Raw genomic sequence first — 24,555 nt, 5'->3', positions numbered from 1 at the left:
GTTCTTCTGGATTCCTCTTACAGCTCTGCCACTCACTAACTGTGTAATCTTGTGTGTTTCATGCGTTCATATTACATTTATAGATTCATTTAGGGAGAAATAATAACATGTGCTTTTTTGGACAATTCCTATTCAGGGAAGCAGGGGTCTACCCTCTTATGTGTGCTTCAAGAATGACTTTAAGGTGCTCCCTTTATATAAAACTTACCTGTTACTTTTAATACTTATCCTGAATGGCTTATCTTTTTTTGTTACTATTGTAAATGTGTGGCTTCTTTTATTATGTCATTCATTCCATTGAAACAACAACCTTACTGGTGGTTGTGTATACATATGAAAGTTACTGACTTCTGCATATTATTTTGTACCTCACTAATTTACTAATTTGAGGTACTTTTTGTTTTTCAATTGTTTTTGTTGGGTTTTCTATGAATACAATCTTATTATTTACAAATAGCGATAATTTTACCTCCTCCCTGTTCATTTATAGCTCATTTATTTTACTTGTCGATTGTTTTAGCCAGTATTTCCAAAATAACATTAAGTAATAATACTAATAGTAGATATTGGTTTCTAGTTCCTTACTTTAGTGGGAATTCATCTAGTATTTTCCCGTTAAACATGATACTGCCTTTTGGGTGATTATATATATATATATTCTGTTATATTATGTTAAGAACATAGGAACACATTCCTATTTTTTAAAGATTTTATTTGTTTGCCAGAGAAAGAGAGCACAAGCAGGGAGAGTAGGAGGCAGAGGAGGAGAGAGAAGGAGGCTCCCTGCTGTGCAAGGAGCCAGATGGCAGGACTGGATCCCAGGACTCTGGGATCATGACCTGAACCAAAGGCAGCCACTTAACCCACTGAGCCACCCAGACGTCCCTACACATTCATATTTTATTAACTAATTTTTAAATTAAGAGTTTGTTGAAGTTCGTTGTGTGTCTTCCAGCAATTTTAGAATCAATAAAAGTTTTTTTTCTTAGATCTACTGTGATGATGAAGTATATTAGATTTCCTGTTACTACATCATCCTTGCATTCCTCAAACTACTCACTCCCTATGGATCTTTTCTTTTAATGTCCTATTGGATTGTTAATATCGTGTGTTGACTTTTTGCACCAATTTTTCTAGATTATACTGGTCTATAGTTTTATTTTTTGTGCCAGTTTTATAATTTGGTATCAGTGTTAAAATAATGTCATGGAAAGTAAGTAGCTTTTGGCTCTGTTCCTTTTCTATGTTCTGAATAAAATAGTTGCTCTTTAAAAGCTGGATAGAATTTGTCAAATTATCTGAACTGGCTATATTTTTGTGTTTTTGTTTTTGTCTAGTGGCATAATGTGTTTGATAATTTTCTCATATTCTCTGGAAATTAGTCTGTTGCAATTTTCTATCAATTTTGTGGTCAGTTTTGATAAAGTACATTTTTTTTGAAAATTACCTATTTTGTCCAACTTTTCACATTTATTAGCATAAAGTTGAAAAAATAACTTATTATAGTTTTAGTTTTATCTCATATGTTTATTTCCCAGTTATCATTTTTTATTTCATTCAAATATATGTCTTCTCTCTTTCTCTCCTTATTAGGTTAGCTAAATATTTGCCTATTACTTTTTTAGCTTAATTTTATTTTTTTTCAGTGTTCCAAAATTCATTGTTTATACACCACACCAAGTGCTCCATGCAATACCTGCCCTCCACAATACCCACCACCAGCCTCACCCTTTCCCCCAACTCACCTCCTCCAAAACCCTCAGTTTGTCTCTCAGAGTCCATAGTCTCTCATGGTTTGTCTCCCCCTCCGATTTTCCTCAGCTCACTTCTCCTCTCCATCTCCCCAAGTCCTCTGTGTTATTCCTTATGCTCCACAAGTGAGTGAAACCCTATGATAATTGACTCTCTCTGTTTATTTCACTTATTTCACAGTGACTTATTTCACTGAGCCTATTACTTTTAAATCAACAAGTCATAATTTAGACTTTTTATAGTTTACATTTTATTTGTAATCATAATAAGTCCAATTGTTATTTTTCTAATTCATTCATTTTTGTTCTCAACCCTATTAATATCTTCTATTTTTCTTTTTTGTTGTCCTTTTTCTAATTCAGTCAGAGGCTTATTTAAATTATCTTTTATTCTCACTTTTTTACCAACATATATTTTTAATGTTACGAATTTTCCTCTGATCACTACTTTAGCTGTACCCCACATGTTCTGATATTATTTTCATTATAATTTATTTCTATGAATTCTGAAATAGCAGTGTATATTTCCTCTTACCCAAGAGTTTCTTAAATTTTTTTTTGCTTTATTTAAATTTGAGACATAAGTTTCCTTGTATTTTCTGTAATCAGAGAATATCATATATTTCTACTTTTTTGGAATTAAAGAACACAGTGATAGGTAAGGAGGGCACATACTCCATGGAGCATTGGGTGTTACACACAAATAATGAATCATGGAACACTACACCAAAAATTATCGATGTACCCTATGGTAACTAACATAAATAAATAAATAAATAAATAAATAAATTAAGATAAAGAGACTCAATTTGCAGCATTATATACTCTTAATTTTGTGATTATCCCATGAATACTTGCAAAGGATATATAGTTAAGTACCTAATAGTCATGTGTAGTACCTCTGTTTGCCATTTTGCCTTGGGCCTGAAATATTTAAAGAGGGGGACTTTCTGCTTCTACTTTTGCTAACATTATCCTTACTTTGTAGTATCTCTTTAAAAAAATTATCATCAGATACCCACAGCATAATATAAGCTCCACAAGGGCAGAGATCATATTTGTCTAACTGAAAACTATATTCTTAGCTCATAGAAGAATACTAAGCATATAGTGGGAGTTTGATCAGTATTTGTTAAATGAACGCATATTCCTAGAAGTAGAAATTCTGAGTCATAGGCAGTTGGTTCTAGAGGCTAAGAAGGACTTGGAGGCCAGGAAAAAGAAAACTCATTAGGTATTTCCGATATAAATCTAAGACTGAGAAATAGGCTTTTGGACATACAGTGGTAGTGATTGCGATTTGTGAGTAAAAACCCAATCTTCCTTAAAGTCAGTGAATTTTCCTGAGCACATGGACACATAGCTAAAGATTAAAGTTCTTACTCTCACTCTGAATTAGGTGTGGCCATGTCATTATCACCAAAGAAAAAGGAGTGGAAACAATTAATTTAAGCTCTCCTTTAAAAGGAAATCGCTTGCCCTGGGCTGTTGCTTTTTGTTTTTCCCATGAACTGAATTAGAAATATAATTATGAGCCAGTCTTGACCTTGCGGGATAAGGTCTTCTTTTTTGCTCATATGCCCTCTAAAAGTGTTTGCACATTTTTACACTGCCATCTAGTTTGTTTGTTTGTTTCAAATTTTAAGTAAAAAAAAATGTAAGTAAGAAAGATTTAATTTCTGGCATATTTCAAATATTGATGTTTCAAAATAATTACATCAACTTATAAATTTGTTCACTGGAATCTAAATACCTTAAGCCATTCATTTTCTACTGACCCTGAAAAATACAGAGAATTTGGGGTCACCCAACACTGTTGCTGCTGGTGTTAGATCCAATGCTCACGAGCACTGTACGACCAAGAGTGTAAGCTGACATATGGCCCCTTGAATTGCACACTGTCAGAAGAACCCAGAAGACTAGGTCATCCAGTCTGCTTGAGACTTTCTCAGAGGCACTACAAGAAACCTAAGAAAGAAAAGAAAAGAATAATTCTCTTTTTCTTTTGCCATCCATTTTCCCCTGTGCCTTCCATAAACTCAACCTAAATAGAAGCTAACTGGCAAATATACTGAGAATTAGTTTTTAAGTATCCAACGTTGTGTGATACAGGGAAATCCATGGGAAATGAAGCTGAAAGCAAATGAAACTGTCTAGCACAGTCTACCCATTTGTTTGCTTAGCGTCCATTCTCATCTTTACTCCCATATTTGAAGTTACATATAACAGAACGAACAAGAACAATGTGCTTCTTTCTAGTAACTATTCTTCATGAAGACAGAGGTGCTCTCACATACCCTCTCCCGGATTAAAATGAAGACACAGAATCCCCATACCAATACAGAAGATGTTAATTCCTCTTCTAGCTCAGTAATGATCCCACCTACATATTTAATCTAAAATTTAAATTGTAAAATTAACCAGTACCAGTATGTCTGAAATAAAATAATAGGGAAATGGAGAAAGAAAATATTCATGTAACAAGTAAGGAAACTCATATGTCTCGCTACTCTATCTCTTGTGTCTGAAACAGTCATGAGGCCATAATTGATATTTAAAACTCCATTTGTCCCCTACCTATTCTGCATTCCCTTCACTTTTAACCAGCCCCTCTGCTGATTGGAGTTTTTAATGGGCCATTATTGCCTTTTACTATTTTTTTACCATTGGACATGGAAGTACTAAGATACATTGACACTCTGAATCAGTCACTCCAGGAAGGAAGTTAACCCCTCCTCTGTCAGCTCAACGTCATTAGGGATCAAAAATAGTCAGGTGGCAGTCTCGTCTTGCAATTCAATGAAATCATTGTGTCTACTACTAGAAGCATTCATCCCTTGGAGATTAAGACCTCTAAGAGTTGCCAGAACAGGAAGTAAAAATTCTGCTCTTGTGTTGTTAGCTGTGTTAGTGAGAAGGGTCACTCCTACTTCTAACCTCCATTCATAGGTCCTTATTAACAAAATGATTTCACTGCTATTTCAAAAATATCCAATAAATTCTAGACATCATGTTGATTTGAAGTGAGGCATCATCCATTTAAACATATATGAACAGCTATTTTATGTAAGCAAGATATATGTATCTTTACTTTTTCTCCTGAATATGTTATCATTCCATTTCTGTCATGAGATTTTATCCTAATTAAATATATTTTATGTTTGCAAGTCATACTCCTTTGATTTTTTTTAAGATTTTTATTTATTTATTTGACAGAGAGAGATCACAAGTAGGCAGAGAGGCAGGCAGAGAGAGAGGAGGAAGCAGGCTCCCTGCTGAGCAGAGAGCCCGATGTGGGGCTCAATCCAAGGACCCCGGAATCATGACCCGAGCTGAAGGCAGAGGCCTTAACTCACTGAGCCCCCCAGGTGCCCCTCCTTTGATTTTTTAATACCCTATGACTAAACTCTTAAGTTTTAAAAATCACATGGAGCATAAGTTGTCATTACAATTCTTAGTGCACAGTTGATCAAAATAAAATTGAAATACAAATTTGACAAATTACAATTAAACATGAAAAGGACAATTTAATTGGAAATATATCTATTAATGAGATGTATGGAACATTTTTTCAAGTAATTCTTTTATCTGTAAAAGAAAAAAGTCACTTATCAAATGAATGGAAAAGTGTAAGGAAAAAAGTATAGGAAAGATGTAGGGAAACGTGCTATGTAGGAAATTAAGTTGATGCAAAGCTGGTTTTCAAGTTTACTACCAAGTAAGTCATCCCAGAAGTCCAGGAACATTGGGGCACCTGGATGGCACAGTCAGTTGGGCATCAGACTTAGTTTCAGCTGAGGTCATGATTTCAGGGTTGTGGGATAGGGTCCCACATTGAGCTTCATGCCCGGAGGGGGCTCTTCTTAGGATTTTCTTACCCTCCCTCTCCCTCTGCCCTTCCCTTGCTCTCTCTCTCTCTCTCTCTCTCTCTCAAATGGATAAATAAATCTTAAAAAAAAAAAAAGTCATGGTACATAAAGGTTCATGGAAAAAATGAAGTAACTCAAATCACATGGCTTATTAAATTAATTTACAATGAACAGCGAGAAATAGGGGCAAGGGATGGAAAGTTTTCACACTTAGGAGAAGATACAAGTGGGATGGAGTAATCACACACACACACACACACACACAGGAGACATATAATATCTCTCCCCCAACACACGTAAGCTACTTCTGCTGATGGTATGGATTAGAAATATCAGCGATTTGGAGGACGATTCACTGGCTCAGTCAGAAGAGCATATGACTCTTGATCTCAGAGTTACAAGTTCAAGGCCCATGTTGGGTGTAGAAATTACTTAAATAAATAAGCTTTAAAAGAAAAAAAAGAATAACAGAGATTTGGTATGATCGAGGAAGAACAACTGGCAAAAATTTCCTAGAACCATAATGTGCTCCATCTGGGAGACATGGTGGGGTGGGAATGGATATGGCTGGCCACAGCTGTAGCTTGCCAATCAACCTGCTGGGCAACTATGAATTTTGTATACATTTCTTTAGTAGAACACATATAGGACCATGCCAGAATCAAATTGGGTGTCACCAGTGGGTGGCCAGTTTAAAGATGGCACAGCCGTTGCCTTAGGGGTGGCAGGATTATAAATTACGATGCAGTACTTTGATCCCTTTCTATGCATAACCAGCTTTCCTTGTTCCATCACAAAGATCTATTTGTATCATACTGTTAATGTGTATTACACGTAACTGACTTACATGCTATTTGTATTTAACAAATATTATATTCTATGTCTCACAAGTTACATGCTTACCCAGTATCAGTATCTAAAATGCATCTAATTTGTGCCTAAACTACTATCTTGCTTTCTATCCTTAACCCTGCTTATGAGTTTTATTCATTATTTTGTTTGCTTTTTATCCCATTAATGAAGGAGAGGGTCGCACCCTTGTTATTGAGATGGCTGAACACACCTGACACTGGATAATAACAGCTTATTAGTCACATGTATTCATAGCCCAAGAAAGGAGGCTACTGCATGCCAGGCAGGAGCACGTGGGGGTTGCATTCAGGAACAGAATAAATAACCAGGGACTATGGAGGGCAGATTTTGTAGTATCAAAAGGGTGGGATGCTCCATCAGGAGGATGTGACTGGCTTGTTTGAATAATTCAATAAGCTGTGAGGAAACAGAAATATCCAACCAAAGGATAAGCAGGAATTTTACCTGGTCCTCTTGACAGGACTTTTGTTTGGGTAAGGGACCTTATCCACAGGAGTAGAGAGGATAGTTTTTTTTGTTTGTTTGTTTGTTTGTTTGTTTGTTTTTTTCCATTTTATTTATTTTTTCAGCGTAACAGTATTCATTCTTTTTGCACAACACCCAGTGCTCCATGCAAAACGTGCCCTCCCCATTACCCACCACCTGTTCCCCCCACCCTGGAGAAGCAACATGGGGGGGTAGGGAGATAGGAGGATAGTTTTAATTGGAAATTTCTTAAATCCTTTCAGTAATTCAAACATTGTCTTCAGTATTCAAAATATTTTGGACTACTAATGTTAAACAGTTTTCCATGTATCATAGTAATAACTATGGATACACATTTTTAGTTAATAATTTCTCTAGATGTTGATTGCATTTGCCTAATGTTATTTAGGAAGCTTGTGGTCTTATAAAATAGAAGATGTTCTTCAAAAAACTACATTTCTAGCTCTACTTCTAAGAAATTGCTGTTTTGTTCAAAAATTGATGAGAAAAAAAATTGATGAGTAATGAGATAATAAGAAAGGAAGGGACCTCTACATGTCTGTATGAAAGTGTCATTATGCAAATCTAATTGCAGTTAATTTCTGTATTGCTAACTTTCTGCTATTGTGATCTTACATTTTTTAGTTGCATAATATTTTATTTCCTTCAGGAGTTAAAAGGTTATGAAAGATACCCTTGTGAGGAGGGTACAGAATGATTTATTTGTGTTAAACAAGGAATGAAATGTAAAAAACCATGTTAACCAAAAAGTTATTATAATTGATGATGATTAAATTCACCTGATTAATGTCAAGATACATTAATCATTTTTCCCTTTAATTCTTTCGTTTACTTAATTGCATTTTTCAAAGGTTTTTATTTATTTGACACAGAGAGAGAGAGATCACAAGTAGGCAGAGAGGCAGGCAGAGAAAGAGGAGGAAGCAGGCTCCCCACAGAGCAGAGAGCCTGATGTGGGGCTCGATCCCAGGACCCTGAGATCATAACTTGAGCTGAAGGCAGAGGTTTAACCCACTGAGCCACCCAGGCACCCCTTAATTGCATTTTTTAAAGGAAATGGAATACAAAGTGATTACTGACATGATCACAGTTTTGATTTTATTAAAATTGCAAGTTTAAACATTAATGACAATATAAGACCAAAGAAAACAAGTCCCAAGGTGGAAAACTGATTTCTTTTTTCACTGATACTCCTTGCATCATCAGCAAAAAGAAAGTGATGCTCATAAGCTGGCACACGTCTTCCCTCGAAATTTAATAGTTCTCAGGTCCTTCATTCAGTCATCTCTTTATTATGACCAAACGTAAAGGAATGTAATAGGAGGTGGTTCTGCCAAAGGGTCTGCCATATTTAAGACTTTTTTAAAAGATTTTATTTATTTATTTGACAAAGAGAGAGAGATCACAAGTAGGCAGAGAGGCAGGCAGAGAGAGAGGGGGAAGCAAGCTCCCTGCTGAGCAGAGAGCCTGATGCGCGGCTCCATCCCAGGACCCTGAGATCATGACCTGAGCCGAAGGCAGAGGCTTAACCCACTGAGCCACCCAGCCACCCAGAAAAGCCAAGACTTTTCTATATACTACCATTACAAGTGTGGTGTATAAACCCTACAAGTGCGGTGTATAAACAGTCTGGTTGCTCTAGTCTTCACCAACATTCAGTATTATCTTTAAAACTGTTTTTGGCTATTTCCCCAGTTAGGGGGCTATGGACATTGGGGAGGGTAAGTGCTATCGTGAGTGCTGTGAAGTGTGTAAACCTGGCGATTCACAGACCTGTACCCCTGGGGATAAAAATACATTATATGTTTATTAAAAAAAAAAAAATTTGGAAGGGGAGGCGAACCATAAGAGACTATGGACTCTGAAAAACAACCTGAGGGTTTTGAAGGGTCAGGGCTGGGAGGTTGGGGGAACAGGTGGTGGGTAATGGGGAGGGCACGTTTTGCATGGAGCACTGGGTGTTGTGCAAAAAGAATGAATACTGTTACGCTGAAAAAATAAATAAAATGGAAAAAAAAGTACAGTTTATACTGTTTTAATTTGTACTTCTATTATTAGCATTGAAGTATGGCATATTTCATATATGTTCTTTCTGACTTCTTCCTCTATTTATTACCTGAATAGAACTGTATTCTAACTTACAGCAACATTTTTATTTTAATATCTTGTAGGGCAAGTACTGTCTGATTGACTTTTGATTTATTCTTGGCTGTAGTGAAATATTTTTTCCAGATAAACTTTAGAAACATTTTGTAAATTATCAGCTGCTATTGGGATTTTTATTGGAATTTCTTTACTTACACATTAATTAGAGAAAAACTGAGAGTTTTTAAAATAGTCAGTCTTCCCTTGAATACTTTAACTTTACATTCAAATTATCCAAATAAAGAGACATACCCACACACATGATACTTCACTTATTTTCTTAAATCTGTTACTAAACATCTTATAATTTTTGTTGTCCCTATTGTTCTTAAATGATTTTTGTGTTTGTATCCATAGTACATACCTTTATAGTAGTTCTAAGACATTTTCAGTTGATGTTGTTGAGTTTTCTAGGTAGAAAATATTGCCTATGCAAATAAAGATAATATCATCTTCTCCTTTCCAATTGGTTTACTTTTCCTTCTTATTTTATTATATTGCTCAGAACTTCCCAGACAATATAAAATAATAGAGGTAATTATCAGAATCTGTATCTTTGATTCTCAGGATAAAATTTCTTTATTTTCTCTGGTAAGAAGGGTATTTATCATAGTTTAAAGAAGATATCCTTAATTGTGTTAAAAATTGTTTTCTATTTTATGAGGGCTTTTACTCAGGAAGTAGTGCTGAAATTTATTAAACACCCCTTGATTGATTTATTCATAAAATTTTTAAAACTTTAAATGACTCATATATTTTTATTACTAAATCCACTCATATTAGAATATAATTTTAAAATAAAAGTTCAACATAGTAAATTATTTTTTATTCTATTTCTTTATTCATTTTCCTAATATTTAATTTATGAGTTTTGTATCTAATACACATGAGTGATATTGATCTATAGTTTTATTTGCATGATATCTTTTTAAGGTTGTTACCTTTACAAATGCATTGGAAAATATCCATTCCTCTTTTTAGTCTAGAAAACATTATAGATCTTGAGAAATATATGTAATTTGAAGCTAGATAAAATTCAGTAAGCAAATTATTCAAGTTCAGGGCCTTTAATTTTATGAGGTGCATATTTTTTTTCCATTATAATTGGTGTATATAGGGGCACCTGGGTGGCTCAGTGGGTTAAAGCCTCTGCCTTCGGCTCAGGTCATGATCCCAGGGTTCTGGGATTGAGCCCCACATCGGGCTCTCTGCTCCACAGGAGCCTGCTTCCTCCTCTCTCTCTGCCTGCCTCTCTGCCTAGTTGTGATTTCTCTCTGTCAAATAAATAAAAAAAATTAAAAAAAAATAATTGGTGTATATAGGCAATTAATTTTAATTGAGCCTATGTATACTGTGTATATTTTCCAGAAAATTTCCCACTTCCTTGAGAGTTTTAAATTTATCAATAGAAACTTATATATAGTAGCCTTTTGTATTTTCTTAATTCCATATATATGGTTAGTATTCTTTTTTTTTTTTTTTTTTAAGTATAACCCATGCCCAATGTGGGTCTTGAACTCTTTTACCCTGAGATCAAGAGTCATGAACCAGCCAGTCAGGCACTTTTATAGCTAATATTCTTAATTACATATTTTTTGTTAATTTTTATTTCTTTCTCTCATTATTTGATTTCTATTGGCTTATTTATTTCATTTTTTAAAAACTTCCCCTGAGCAGTAATGTCATAGAAATGGTGGAGTAGAGAGTAAACAATTACTTGAAGCCATACAAAAAAAATTCTGATAAAAGTAACTATATAGGTAAATATAAAAGCCAATATTATTCTGTTTTTGGTTTGTTTTCTTTTTGTTCCCTATTTGATTAAAGATAAAAGGTAAAGATTAAAGACTAAAGACAAACCATAAAACATCAATTATGAATTTATGTTATAGGCACATAATTTATAAAGGTATATTTTGTAACAATAGCAACATAAGGGGAAGTGGAGGTGCTTAAGAGCAGTTTTTATATACAGTTAAGGCTAACCATCTCTCAATGTCCTCCATGTCATTTGTTAAGGCTAACCTGGTATCACTCCAAAGTTGGTTGTTATTAATTTAGGATGTTAATTACAATCCTCATGGTAACACTAAGAAAATAACTGAAATTATATACAGAATAAGAAATGAAGAGATAATAAAAATAGTAGACTAAAAAAATCAATCAAGTGAAAAAGAAGGCAGTATTAGAGGAAATTAGGAACAAAAATATATGACATATAGAAACAAATAGCAAAGATGGAAAGTGTTGGGAATATGTCCTTCTTTATTAGTAATCACTTAAATATAAACAGCTTAATAAACAGAGACTGGTAAAAAAGATAAAAACCTTGGTCCTAATACAGTCTGTCTAAACAGACTCACTTTGCAACCAAAGTACAAATAACTTGAATGTGCATGGATGGAAAAAGATTTCATGCAAATTGTAACCAAAAAATGTAGGTGGCTATGCTAATAACACATAAAATAGACTTTAAGTCAAATTATTACAAGACAAGCAAGGTCATTATATATTGATAAAAGAGTCATCAAGAAGATATAACAACTATAAACATATACACACCATACAGTAAAACTCCAAAATATATGAAGCAGACATTGACAAAATTGGAGGAAGAAATAGTTTTACAGTAATAGTTAAAGACTAAATACCCCCACTTTCATTAGTAGATAGAACATCTATAGAGAAGATCACTAAAGAAATGGAGGACCTGAACAACGTATAAACCTACTAGACCTCACAAAAATATATACAGAACACTCTACCCAACAACAGTAGAATACACATTCTTCTCAAGTACACATGGAACATTCTGCATGATAGACCATATGTTAGGCCACAAAACAAGCTTCAATAAATTTTAAAAAGATTAAAATCATATAAAGTATCTTCTGTGCCTACAATGAAATGAAGCTAGAAATAACAGAGGAAAACTGAAAAAAAAAATTTAAGTTTTAAACAAGCAATGGGTCAAAGAATAAATCACAAGGAAGTTAGAAAATACTTAGAGACAACTGAAAACATAACCACAACTTACCAAAAGCTATGTGATGCAGTGAAGATGTTCAGAGGGAAGTTTATACATTAAAAATTCCTAATTTGGGGTGCCTGGATGGCTCAATTGGTTAAGCATCCTATTCTTTTTTTTTTTTTTTTAAGATTTTATTTATTTACTTGACAGAGACCACAAGTAGGCAGAGAAGCAGGCAGAGAGAGAGAGGAGGAAGCAGGCTCCCAAGCATCCTATTCTTGATTTCAGCTCAGGTCATGAGCTCAGAGTCATGAGATGGAGCTTTGGGCTCCAAGCTCAGAGCAGAGTCTGCTTGTCCCTCTCCCTCCCCATCTGCCCTTCCCCAACTCGCTCACTCTGTCAAATAAATAAATCTTTTAAAATAATGCCTACATTAAAAATGAAAGAGATTTCAAATTAATAACCAAATCTTGTATTTTGAGTAACTAGGAAAAGAGTAAATTAAACCCAAAGCTAATAGAAGGAAAAACATAATAAAGTTTAGAGTGGAGAGAAATGAAAAAAGAGAACAGAAAAACAAAGATGGTCTAGGACATCAAAAGTTGCCTCTTTGGAAAGATAAAAAAAATTGACAAATCTTTAGCTAGACTGACAAGGAAAAGAGAGATAAGAGTCAAATTAATAAAATCAAAAATGAAAGTGGAGATATTACCATTAACGTTAGAGAAATAAAAAGATTACACTTTTACAGAAACGGAGAATACTACCAATAATTGTACAACAGAAATTCAGATGACATAGATGAAATGGATTAGTTCCTAGAAACACATAAATTACTAGTATTGACTCAAAAAGAAATAAAAAATCTAAATAGGCCCATAGGTTTATAGTTCAATTTAGTAAAAAGAATGATTTAGTAAGTAAGCAAATCTTCTCAACAAAATAAGTTCACAACTGTATTTCTTCACTGGTGACTCCTACCGAATATTTAAAGAATTATCACCCATCTTTCTCAAATTCTTCCAAAAAAACGGAAGAGGAGAAGACACTTCCTGACTCCTAAGAGGTCAACATTACCCTAATAACAAAATAAGATAAAAACCCCATTTGAAACCAGAACTACCAACCAGTATCCCTTAGGAATATAGGTGCAAAAATCGTCAACATTATTACCATCTTATAATGTTGTTTATGAAGATGGGGACTACACTTACTATGATGAGCACTGCGAAATACATAGAATTGTTGAATTATTATATTTTACACATGAAACTAATAAAACACTGTATGTTAATTACACTTCAATTTTAAAAAGAATAAGTTAGAGATTAACAACATAAGCATATTACCTAGCCAAATGACAAAACAGACCAGAAGAATAAACAGAAGGATTTAACATGGGGGCATGGAGGGATAAGGCAGAAGCCTGACTTTTTCGTTATTATTGTTGTAAGCCTTTTAACACTTTGCCATTTTTTTAAAAATCTATATTTTAATACTTATTTTGATAAAATACATTTTGAATATAAATAAGACTCTTTAAAAAAGAAAAAATCCTCTACAAAATACAAGCACACTGAATCAAACAGCATATTAAAAGGATTATATGCAACGAACAAGGGAAATCTATCTCAGGAATGTAAAGGCGGCTCACCACAGGAAAATCAATATATGCAATATACCACATTAACAGTCAAGGAAAAAAACCCACATGATAAGCTCAATTGATGCTGAAAAACTATTTGATATAATCCAAAATGTTGTCATGATTTAAAAACACACACATAAAACTAGGACTAGAAGAGAATATCCTCAACACGATAAACGGTATTAGTGAAAAACCCATAGTTAGTATCTTACTCAATGGTGAAAGATTGAAACCCTGCTTTACCCATAGTGTTCAACTTTGTGTTGGAAGTTCTAGCCAGAGAAATTAGCTAATGCACAGAAATAAAAGTCATCCAAGGGAAAGGAAGAGGTAAAACTATCTATATTTGTGGATAACATGATCCTATATGTACAAAATACAAAGAATTCCTTTAAAAAACATGGAGCTATCAAGTCATTTCAGCAAAGTTTCAGGATACAAGATGTACAGACAAAAAAATTACTGGTCTTCCTATACCTTAGCAATGAACAACCAAAAGGGAAATTTTTTAAAAAACCCAAATCTCCATTTAAAATAGCATCCAAAATAGGGGTGTCTCGATGGCATAGTCAGTTAAGCATCTAACTCGGGTTGTGATCGCAGGGTTGTGAGATTAAGTCCCATATCGGGCTCTACATACTCTTGCCCTCTCCCTCTGCCGCTCTCAATCATGCTCTCTTTCTCAAATAAATAAATCTTTTTAAAAATAATAAAAATATAGCATCCAAAATAATAAAATATCAATGAAAAAATTAAGGAGCTGAAAGATTTGTGCACTGAAAACAATACATTGCTTAAAGAAGCTAAGGAAAACCTAAATAAATGGGAAACTATTCCATGTTTATGGATTAGAAAAGTTAATATTGAGGTCACAGTACTATCCGAAACAGTCAACACCATTCCTATAAAATTGGCTTTCGTTTGTATTTTGTTGACATTTTGCACTTATATTCACAAGATATATTGATCTATAATATTCTTTTCTGTGATTTTTCTTCAGGGTAATACTAGTCTCAGAATGAGTTGGGAATTGTTTTATTGTGTTTTTGGAAAGTTTGTGGGAACTGATATTAATTGTAATTAAATATTTGGTAATTCACAATTGAAACCATTTTTTTCCTGCACTTTTCTTTGTAGGAAGTTTTTAAAATTATTATTACTATTACAGTCTCATGCTTGTAATAGCTTTATTCACATTTGATGGTTCTTCTAAGTCAGTTGATAGTGTGTCTTTCTCAAATCTGTACATTCAATACAGGTCATCTAATTTTTTTTTTAATATTTTATTTATTTGACAGAAATCACAACTAGGCAGAGAGGCAGGCAGAGAGAGAGGAGGAAGCAGGCTCCCTGCGGAGCAGAGAGCCCGATGTGGGGCTCGATCCCAGGATCCTGGGATCATGACCTGAGCCGAAGGCAGAGGCTTTAACCCACTGAGCCACCCAGGTGCCCCAGTCATCTAATTTTTTACATGTAGTTGTTCATAATATTTTCTTACACTCCTTTGCATTTTTGTAAAGTCAGGAGCATTGACTCTACTATATTCTTGAGTCTATTAATTTATATCTATATTTTTCTTAGCCAGTGTATCTGAAAGTTCATCACTTTTGTTAATCTCTCCAAATAAACATTTAGTTTTGTTGATTTCCTCTACTTTCTAATTAATCTCTATTATATTAATTTCCATTCTAATCTAGATTATATTCTTTCTTCTTCCTGCTTTAGGTTTTTTAAGTTTTGATTTAAATTCCGGTCAGTTAAAATACAATGTAATATTAGTTTCAGGTGAACAGTATAGTGATTCAACACTTCTACACATCACCGGTGCTCATCACAACCCATGCACTCCTTGATCCCTATCACCTATTTTACGTACTCCCCCATCCACTAACCCTCTCCTAACCATCAGTTTGTTCACTACAGTTGAGAGTCTGTTTCTTGGTTTACCTCTTGTTCTTCCCTTTTCTCACTTTTTTTCATTTCTTAAATTCCACATACAAGTGAAATCATAGCATTTGTCTTTCTCTGACTTTGCTTAGCATAATACTTTATAGCTCCATCCATGTCTTTGCAAATGGCAAGATTTCATTTGTTATGGCTGAAAAATATTCCTGTGTGTGTGTTTGTGTGTGTGTGCGTGTGTACACATACACATACACCTCTTCTTTATCCATTCATCAGTGGATGGACACTTGGGCAGTTTCCATATCTTGGCTATTGTAAATAATGCTGCAGTAAACATAGGGGTGCATGTATCCCTTTGAATTAGTCTTTTTGTAGTCTTTTAGTAAATACCTAGTAATGCAGTTGCTGGGTCGTAGGGTAGCTCTATTTTTAACTTTTTGAGGAACCTCCATACTGTTTTCCAGAGGGGCTGTACCAGTTTGCATTCTCTCCAGAGTGCGAGAAGTTTCCCCTTTCTCCACATCCTTGCCAATACCTGTTGTTTCTTTTGTTGTTGATTTTAGCCATTCTGAAAGGTGTAAGGTGATACCTTATTGTAGTTTTCATTAACATTTCCCTAATGATGAGTGATACTGAACATTTCATGTGTCTGTTGGCCATCTGTATGTCTTCTTCGGAAAAAATGTCTATTCATATCTTCTGCCCATTTTTAAATTGGATTATTCATTTTTGGGGTGGTGAGCTTTATGAGTTCTTTAGAAATTTTAGATTCTAACCATTTATCAACTTGTCATTTGCAAATATCTTCTCCTATTCAATAGGTTGCCTTTTAGTTTTATTGTTTCCTTCAATGTACAGAAGCTTTTTATTTTAATGTAGTCCCAATAGTATATTTTTGCTTTTGTTTCTTATGCCTCCAGAGACATTTCTAGAAAGAAGGTGCTATGGCTGATGTCAGAGAAGTTACTGCCTGTGTTCTCCTCTAGAATTTTGGTGATTTTCTGTCTCATATTTAGGTCTTTCATCCCTTTTGAATTTATTTTTGTGTGTGGTATAAGAAAATGGTCCAGTTTCATTTTTCTACATGTTGCTGTCCAGTTTTCCCAGCACTATTTGTTGAGAGATTTCCACATTGGATATTATTTCCTGCTGTGTCGAAGATTAATTGACCATATAGCTATGGGTTCATTTCTGGATTTTCTGTCCTATTCTGTTAATCTATGTGTCCATTTTTGTACCCGTACCATGTGTTAATTACTACAACTTTGTAACATAACTTCAAGTCCAGAACTGTGATACCTCCGGATTTGCTTTTCTTTTTCAAGTTTAGCTACTCAGGGTCTTTTTTGGTTCCACACACTTTTTTTTAAATAAATCTATTTTAATGTTTTTCACAATAGAATAAATGTTTCTCTTGATGACTGCAGATACGTAAGGCTGTTTGGTAGTATTCAGAACCGCCACAGGAATGGTTGTCTTCCTGATTGGTGTGTAGTCTTCAGTAATTATAAGGAATACTTGTCTGAAACTGCTGTCAAACCGGCAGGACTGCATTTATGCATCCATCCTTTTCAGGATTGTTGGTAACCTGGGCATATTTTCCATTGGCCTAATGAATCTTTCATATTTAGGTGGTTTTCGAGTAAAGCCATCTCCAACAAAGCAGACTTTAGTGACCATTCTCTTCCATGCTTTCTTCTTTCTCTTTCCTGTTCGAATAACTTTTTTTTTTAAAGATTTTATTTATTTATTCGACAGATAACGATCACAAGTAGGCAGAGAGGCAGGCAGAGAGAGAGAGGAGGAAGCAGGCTCCCTGCAGAGCAGAGAGCCCGATGCGGGGCTCGATCCCAGGACCCTGAGATCATGACCCGAGCTGAAGGCAGAGGCTTAATCCACTGAGCCACCCAGGCGCCCTCGAATAACTTTTAATACTTCTGTTTCTCCCTGGGCACGAACTTTGGGTAAAGGAACTTCCCATTTTCCCGCTTTCTCTTTTCGTTTTTGTTTAATCATGTTAGAAAGTACTTTAGCTCGAGACTGTCCCTCCCTGTCCAGTAGATACGCAGGTCTGCTCCTTGTGGAGTCTTTTCATCATTCTTTTGTTTGGTGTTCCTCTTTTCATGCATCTTGATAGTCTTTTTCATCTGTATTTTCTCAGCATGGCGCTGTTTACTGTAGAGCTTAGCTTTCAGACCAATCATCTTTTTTGCCTTCTTTGAATGTTCATGAGCCTCTCGACCTTCTTTCTTTCTCTTTTTCTCATGGTAATCCAAACGATAAGCCATAGGCTTCCGGTGTAACTCAATATATTCATTTGGTGGCATGGTGACGGCTGCAGAGCTGTGGGGAGCAGCTGTCGGGGCGCAAAGATGTCAGTTTTCGGATCTCCCAGACCCACGAGCTAACTCCACGCCCTCCACACACATTTTTGAATTGTTTGTTCTAGTTCTGTGAAAAATGCTGTTGGTATTTTGATGGGGATTGCACTAAATGTGTAAATTGCTTTGGGTAGTATAGACATTTTAGCACTCTTTGTTCTTCCAATCTAAGAGCGTGGAATATCCTTCCATTTGTGTGTCATCTTCAGTTTCTTGCATCAGTGTTTTATAGTTTTCAGAGTCCAAGTCTTCCCTTCCTTGCTTCAGTTTATTCCCAGGTAGCTTATTATTTCTGGTGCAACTGTAAATGTGATTGAGTCCTTACTTTCTCTTTCTGGTTCTTCATTATTGGTATATAGAAATGTGACAGATTTTTGTACATTGATTGTGTATCCTGTGACTTTAGCGAATTTCTGTATCAGTTTTAGCAATTTTGTGGTGGATTCTTTGGGATTTTCTATAAAGAGTATCATGTCATCTGCAAATAGTGAAAGTTTTACTTCTTCTTTGCCAATTTGGATGCCCTTTATTTCTTTCTTGTTGTCTGACTGCTAAGGCTAGGTTTTCTAGTACTCTGTTAAATAGAAGTGGTGAGAGTGAACATCTCTGTACTGTTACTGACCATAGAGGGAAAGCTCTGTTTTTCCCCACTGAGGATGATATTAGGTGTGGGTTTTTCATATATGGCCTTTATTATGTAGAAGCATGTTCTTCTTAAATCCACTTTATTGAGGGTCTTTATCATGAGTAAATGCTGTACTTTGTCAGGTGTTTTTTTTCTGCATCTATTGAAGTGATCATATGTTTCTTATCCTTTGTTTTATTCATGTGGTATATCACATGGACCGATTTGTGAATATTGACCCCCTCCTTGCAATCCAGGAATAAATACCACTTGATTGTGGTGATTTTTTTAAACGTATTGTTGGATTCTGGGGCGCCTGGGTGGCTCAGTGGGTTAAGTCTCTGCCTTTGGATCAGGTCATGATCTCATGGTCCTGGGATCGAGCCCTACATCAGGCTCTCTGGCTCCCTCCCCGCCACTTGCCTCTCTACCTACTTGTGATCCCTCTCTCTGTGTCAAATAAATAAATAATCTTAAAAATGTATTGTTGGATTCTGTTTGCTAGTATTTCATTAAATTTTTTTGCACCCATTTTCACCAGGGATAATGGCCTATAGCTCTCTTTTCAGTGGAGTCTCTATTTGTTTTTTTTTTTTAAGATTTTATTTATTTACTTGACAGAAAGAGATCACAAGTAGGCAGAGAGACAGGCAGAGAGAGAGAGAGGGAAGCAGGCCCCCTGTTGAGCAGAGAGCCCGATGCGGGACTCGATCCCAGGACCCTGAGATCATGACCTGAGCCGAAGGCAGCGGCTTAACCAACTGAGCCACCCAGGCGCCCCTCTATTTGGTTTTAATGTTATGGTAATGCTGACCTCATAGAATGAATTTGGAAGCTTTCTTTCCTTTTCTGTTTTTTTGGAATAGCTCAAGTAAAACAGTATTAACTCTTCTTTAAATGTTTAGTAGAATTTGCCTGCGAAGCCATCTGGCTCTGACTTTTGTTTGTTTGTTGAGAGAGTTTTGATTACTGATTCAATTTCTTTGCTGGTTATCAGTCTGTTCAAGTTTTCTATTCCTGTTTCAGTTTTGGTAGTTTATATGTTTCTAGGAATTTATCCGTTTCTTCCAGGTTGTCTAATTTGCTGGCATATAGTTTTTCATAATATTCTCTTATAATTGTATTTCTGTTGTCCGGCTCTGATTTTTCCTTACTCATTTGTGATTTCATTTATTTGAGTCCTTTCTCTTTTCTTTTTGATAAGTCTAGCTAGAGGTTTATCAATTTTATTAACTTTTTCAATAAAACAGCTCCTGGTTTCCTTGATCTGTTCTATTGTCATTTAAGTTTCTGTATCATTTATTTATGCTCTAATTTTTATTATTTCCTTCCTTCTGCTGGTTTTAGGCTTCTTTTGTTTTCTTTTCTAGCTTCTTTAGGTGTAAGGTTAAGTTGTTAATTTGAGCTTTTCCTTTTTCTTGAGGTAGGTGTGCATTGCTATATATTTCCCTCTTAGGACTGTATTTGCTGCATCCAAAATGTTTTGTACTATTGTATTTTCATTTTTATTTCTTTCAGTGTATTTTTCTTCTACCCAAAGGTCATCTTTTTAGCCATTTTAAAATGAGACTATTTCAGGAAGAAAAGTCTTAGGTAGATTATGAAGTATATTCCAGATAATTTTTCTCAACAGATTCCTATTAGCTTTATAGTAACTGGAAATTCCTCTCACATTTATCAAATGGTTTTCCAGAAGGATTATTTTTAAATGAAATAGTTTTTACTGTCTTACTTTTTATTGTTCGAGGTTGTATGAGGAGCTGTTAATACAATGCTATTTTTAAATATGAGTGTCAATCACACTGTTAAATACACTGGAAAAACATAAACTGAACAAAAGGCAACATGAAACCAGGAAATGAAATTCCTGTACATGCTAACAGTGTTATCAAGAATGATAAATATGCATTCAGTCAATAATATTTATGAGAAAAATCTCAACATTTCATTGAGCTGTGTTTTAGAATGTGAGACAAAAATAAGTAGAGGCCAACAACCATTATATCAGGAGTCTTACCAAAGACTTTAGCTATGGCTTCTGTGTCTCCATAACATTTTTTTTATTTGACAATAATATTTTTCACCTTCCTTCAATGTTTCATGTTCACTGATTTTTCTTTCATCATAATTGTTTGGTCTAGCTTTATAGATTTCATGTTTTCTTGATTTTCTTTTGTTTCTTACAGTAAATCTCTTTTAGATTAAAATTAAAATCTAATTGTTTTAATTTTTGAGAGGAGCTTTTGGATTTCAATACATTTCCCTGGCTCTATTGATTTTCCTCTAATTATGCATCCTTACAAAGAAGTGTCTAGGCATGCAAAATGTCCTTTTATCATCAATAAAGTTCATTTAAGATGAATCTCTTAGAAAGTAGACTGGGTCTGTGCCAAATTCTAAAGCAAGGGAAAATATATTCACTAAGTAGTTTTCCTTCTAACTTGGAAATCTAGTTCATTGACAGAAGTATGGAGAGAGTCAAAAACAAGAGCATGCCCAACAGGGAGTTTCATGTCTGTACAGAAAAACCTCTCCTTTATTTTTTGCCAGGGATTTTCATGTCAGGGAACAATGTTCAACTCTCAGCCCAGCCCTGCCATTACTTTCACAGAGACTGTTGTTTAGCACAGGAGCTTCTGCCAGGAATAATTGTAGGTGCAATAGGTGATACTACTGGACTGCAGGTTGTGTTGGTTTGGCCTCATTGTTAAGGGGAAAGTCAAGGTCATATGCTCTGACCTCCACAGCATGCTTTCATCTGCAGATGTGAACTACCTGAAATAAATGCTATATTGTTTCTTTCTAGACATACTGCTTTTGTATTAGAAGTGCTTCAAAAGTTAGCCCCATGTCTTTCTTTAAATAGATCACATTTGTACTATATGGAGAAGAAATTGACATTTACCCTTCCCTAGCCTCTAGCATTAATACATTTTTTATCCATTCATATATACCTTTAGTCATTGTGTTAGCTTTCTATGGCTGCTATAACAAATTACCAAAAACTGGGTGGCTAATTCAACACAACTTGATTCTCCTACAGTTGTGAGGGCCAGAAATTTGACATGGGTTTCAGGAGACCAAAATCAACATGTTCGCTAGGATCTGCAAACATTGAAGGCTCTGTGGGCAAATCCAGCTGTTGTGTTTTCTAGCTACTAGAGGCTGTCCTTTTACCGGGGCTCATACCTCCATATTATATTGCATTTCCTTCCCCCGATTCCATCATCACTTCCTCTTCTATCTTAAAATCTCTTTCTGCCTCACTCTTATAAGGACACCTGTGATGTCATGTAGGGTTTACTCAGGTAATTCAGAGAATCTTCCCATCTCAAGATCCTTAATTCAATCACTTGAGCAAATTCCTTTTTTCCCATATAGGGGAACATTCACCAGTTCCAGGAATGAGTAGCTGGATATATTTGAGGGCCATTATTCAGCATATTGCAGTCATTTAAATGGAAATTCAGAAAAGCAAGTATTAGATTTTAATGCTAAAGTTACCTTCTTGCTTAGAAGTGTCTCATACCAAAAAAAATCATTCTTTTTAATTGTTTTTTATTTAGTATATATTTATTTAGGTTTACTGTGCACTGAGTACCATTCTGAGCTCTCCACAAATATCAACTGATTTGGATCTCATAACAGCTCCATTTTAATATACAGAAAACAGCATAGGGAGGGTAAACAACTTGACAAAAGTTATACAATTTATTTTCTTTTAGTTATACTGTTTATAATTAGAGGAGATGGAATTTGAAGCCAGACATTCTGGCTCTAGATACTGAGTTCTTAATAAATATATTCTTGATGATGAATATTGCTCATTTTAATAGGGTAAATATGGTTTCTTGATTTAATCAAAGTTGAAAAAAATTAAAAGTTCCCTACATCAGGTAGAACCATAAGCACCCATATACTTCCTTCATAAATTATATTTCCTCACATTTTTATACTTCTTTGGTTATTTCAGTGGGAATCTCAAAGGCAGGGCGGCAAATACATATGTTCAAATTGCGATCTTAAGTATAAGTCCATTTAAATCTTGTTTTTGCCTCCCTTTCACCTTGAACTATCAAAGCAACATTATATAACAGAATAAAAAATAATATAATTATAGATATCTGATTGTGAATACTGCCTCAAAGAATTTAATGAAGTATGGAGCTTGGGTAAGATCTTTATTTTCCCTCAGCTTCAATTTCTTTATGTATAAAATAGAACAACTGAATCTAATCTCTCAGGTTCTCTGAGAAATTAAAACAAAATAATATCCATCACCTACCAAGCATGGTGCTTGGTAAATAGAAGGTGTTACTTAATGTTACTTCTCATTCCTAGATCTCTTTTCTTTATATACACGTACATGGATTGTATAAATTTTGTCTTCCATCTTTTTATTAATATTTTAACATGATACAGTATTTCATGCTTTTCTTCTTATTCATTTCTCTATATCTTCTCAGCCTATGGCTGTCTGCCAAGCTAGGAGTCCATGCTTAGGAGTCCATGCTTAGGAACTCCATAGAAATTGTTCCTGATGCTCTTCCCTGTACTTAAGTACCAAGCCCTCTTCCTACTTATGATGCTGCCAATTAGCTGGTGAGCAGCTGATTTTATGTTTGCATCTGCTGAGAGACTGCATGAGAAGCAATGTTGTGGAGGGATCGGAGGATTAGACAAGAACTCATTGGGAGACACCAAACTGTATGGACTCTTAATACAAGATTCCCAATGACAGTGTTATTTATAATACATTTTTCTACAATTCTTTGATGTTATAAATGGAGAGGAAGATTCATGACCTTCCAAGCAAATGCATACAAAATTATTTTTTATTTTCCCTCCTTAGAGCCGAGTAATGTTTTTGAGGGGACATGTTTCATAAGTGTGGGCTATGACATCTTTCTCAGAAAGCTCAAATAAATTACAGTTCCTATCTCAGAGTATGCATTCGGTGAGAATGGTCTATTCCCCTTCCAATGTGTTATCTTATCCACATGCCCATACACAAAAGTTTTTTTAAAAATTCATTTTGTTTTTATGATTATAGACATTGAGGGGTCACCTTTTCTTTCTTTCTTGTTGTTGTTGTTGTTGTTAGTGTTTTCTCCAAATTTTCCAGTCTTCAGGATTTATACTGTATTACTCAAGGAAAGTTTAAGCTCCATTTTGCTTGAGTTTAGCAAGTCTGATATTTTTTAAAGAATTTATTTATTTATTTAACAGAGAGAGAGAGATCACAAGCAGGCAGAGAGGCAGGCAGAGAGAGAGGGGGACACAGACTCCCCGCTGGACAGAGAGCCCGACGTGGGGCTCAATCCCAGGACCCTGAGATCATGACCTGAGCCGAAGGCAGTGGCTTAACCCACTGAGCCACCCAGGTGCCCCGCAAGTCTAATATATTTTAAAGCTTCTCCTCACTCAATCTTTTTGGGACTGACAGAGTATAGATGACTGACCTTTCTGATACAGCAGGTCAGTCAGCTGCCTGGCTATGAACTTCTAATTCACACCCAGCATTTCACCTCCTATTCCCTCTTAACTGGCTTTCCCAAAACCTTTCTCATAGGCATGACCATGTGCCTTTTCCTACATTTCTCCAAAGCACAACTTTCATCCGTGTGTCAAAATTGACAAAACTTCACTGAGTTGAAATCCAGTGCAGATAAACACTTAAAACTAGCTATTAGATATCACTGCACTAGTCAATGGCTCATGGTCCTCCACAAGGGACCCCTCATATATCCAGTCTGCTATTATGAAATGCACCAGCTGACCTCCCACCAATGAAATACCTTTGATATCTCCACTACCTGATCCCAGGCCCCTTCAACTCCTCTAAAATCCCCATGATAAGAAAAAAACAAGTCGCTCTTCCTCTACTACCAGACTTGGTTT

At 35.1% G+C, this 24,555-nt stretch overlaps 1 pseudogene; it reads right to left on the bottom strand.

Annotated features, from left to right (window-relative positions):
* Window positions 1-17,030: 17,030 nt before the first annotated feature.
* On the bottom strand, window positions 17,031-18,058 carry LOC123935093 (annotated as a pseudogene).
* Window positions 18,059-24,555: the final 6,497 nt, after the last annotated feature.

This window comes from Meles meles, chromosome X (assembly GCF_922984935.1).
Source record: "Meles meles chromosome X, mMelMel3.1 paternal haplotype, whole genome shotgun sequence".
Lineage (NCBI taxonomy): Eukaryota > Metazoa > Chordata > Mammalia > Carnivora > Mustelidae > Meles > Meles meles.
This window is presented reverse-complemented; position numbering and strand designations above follow the sequence as displayed.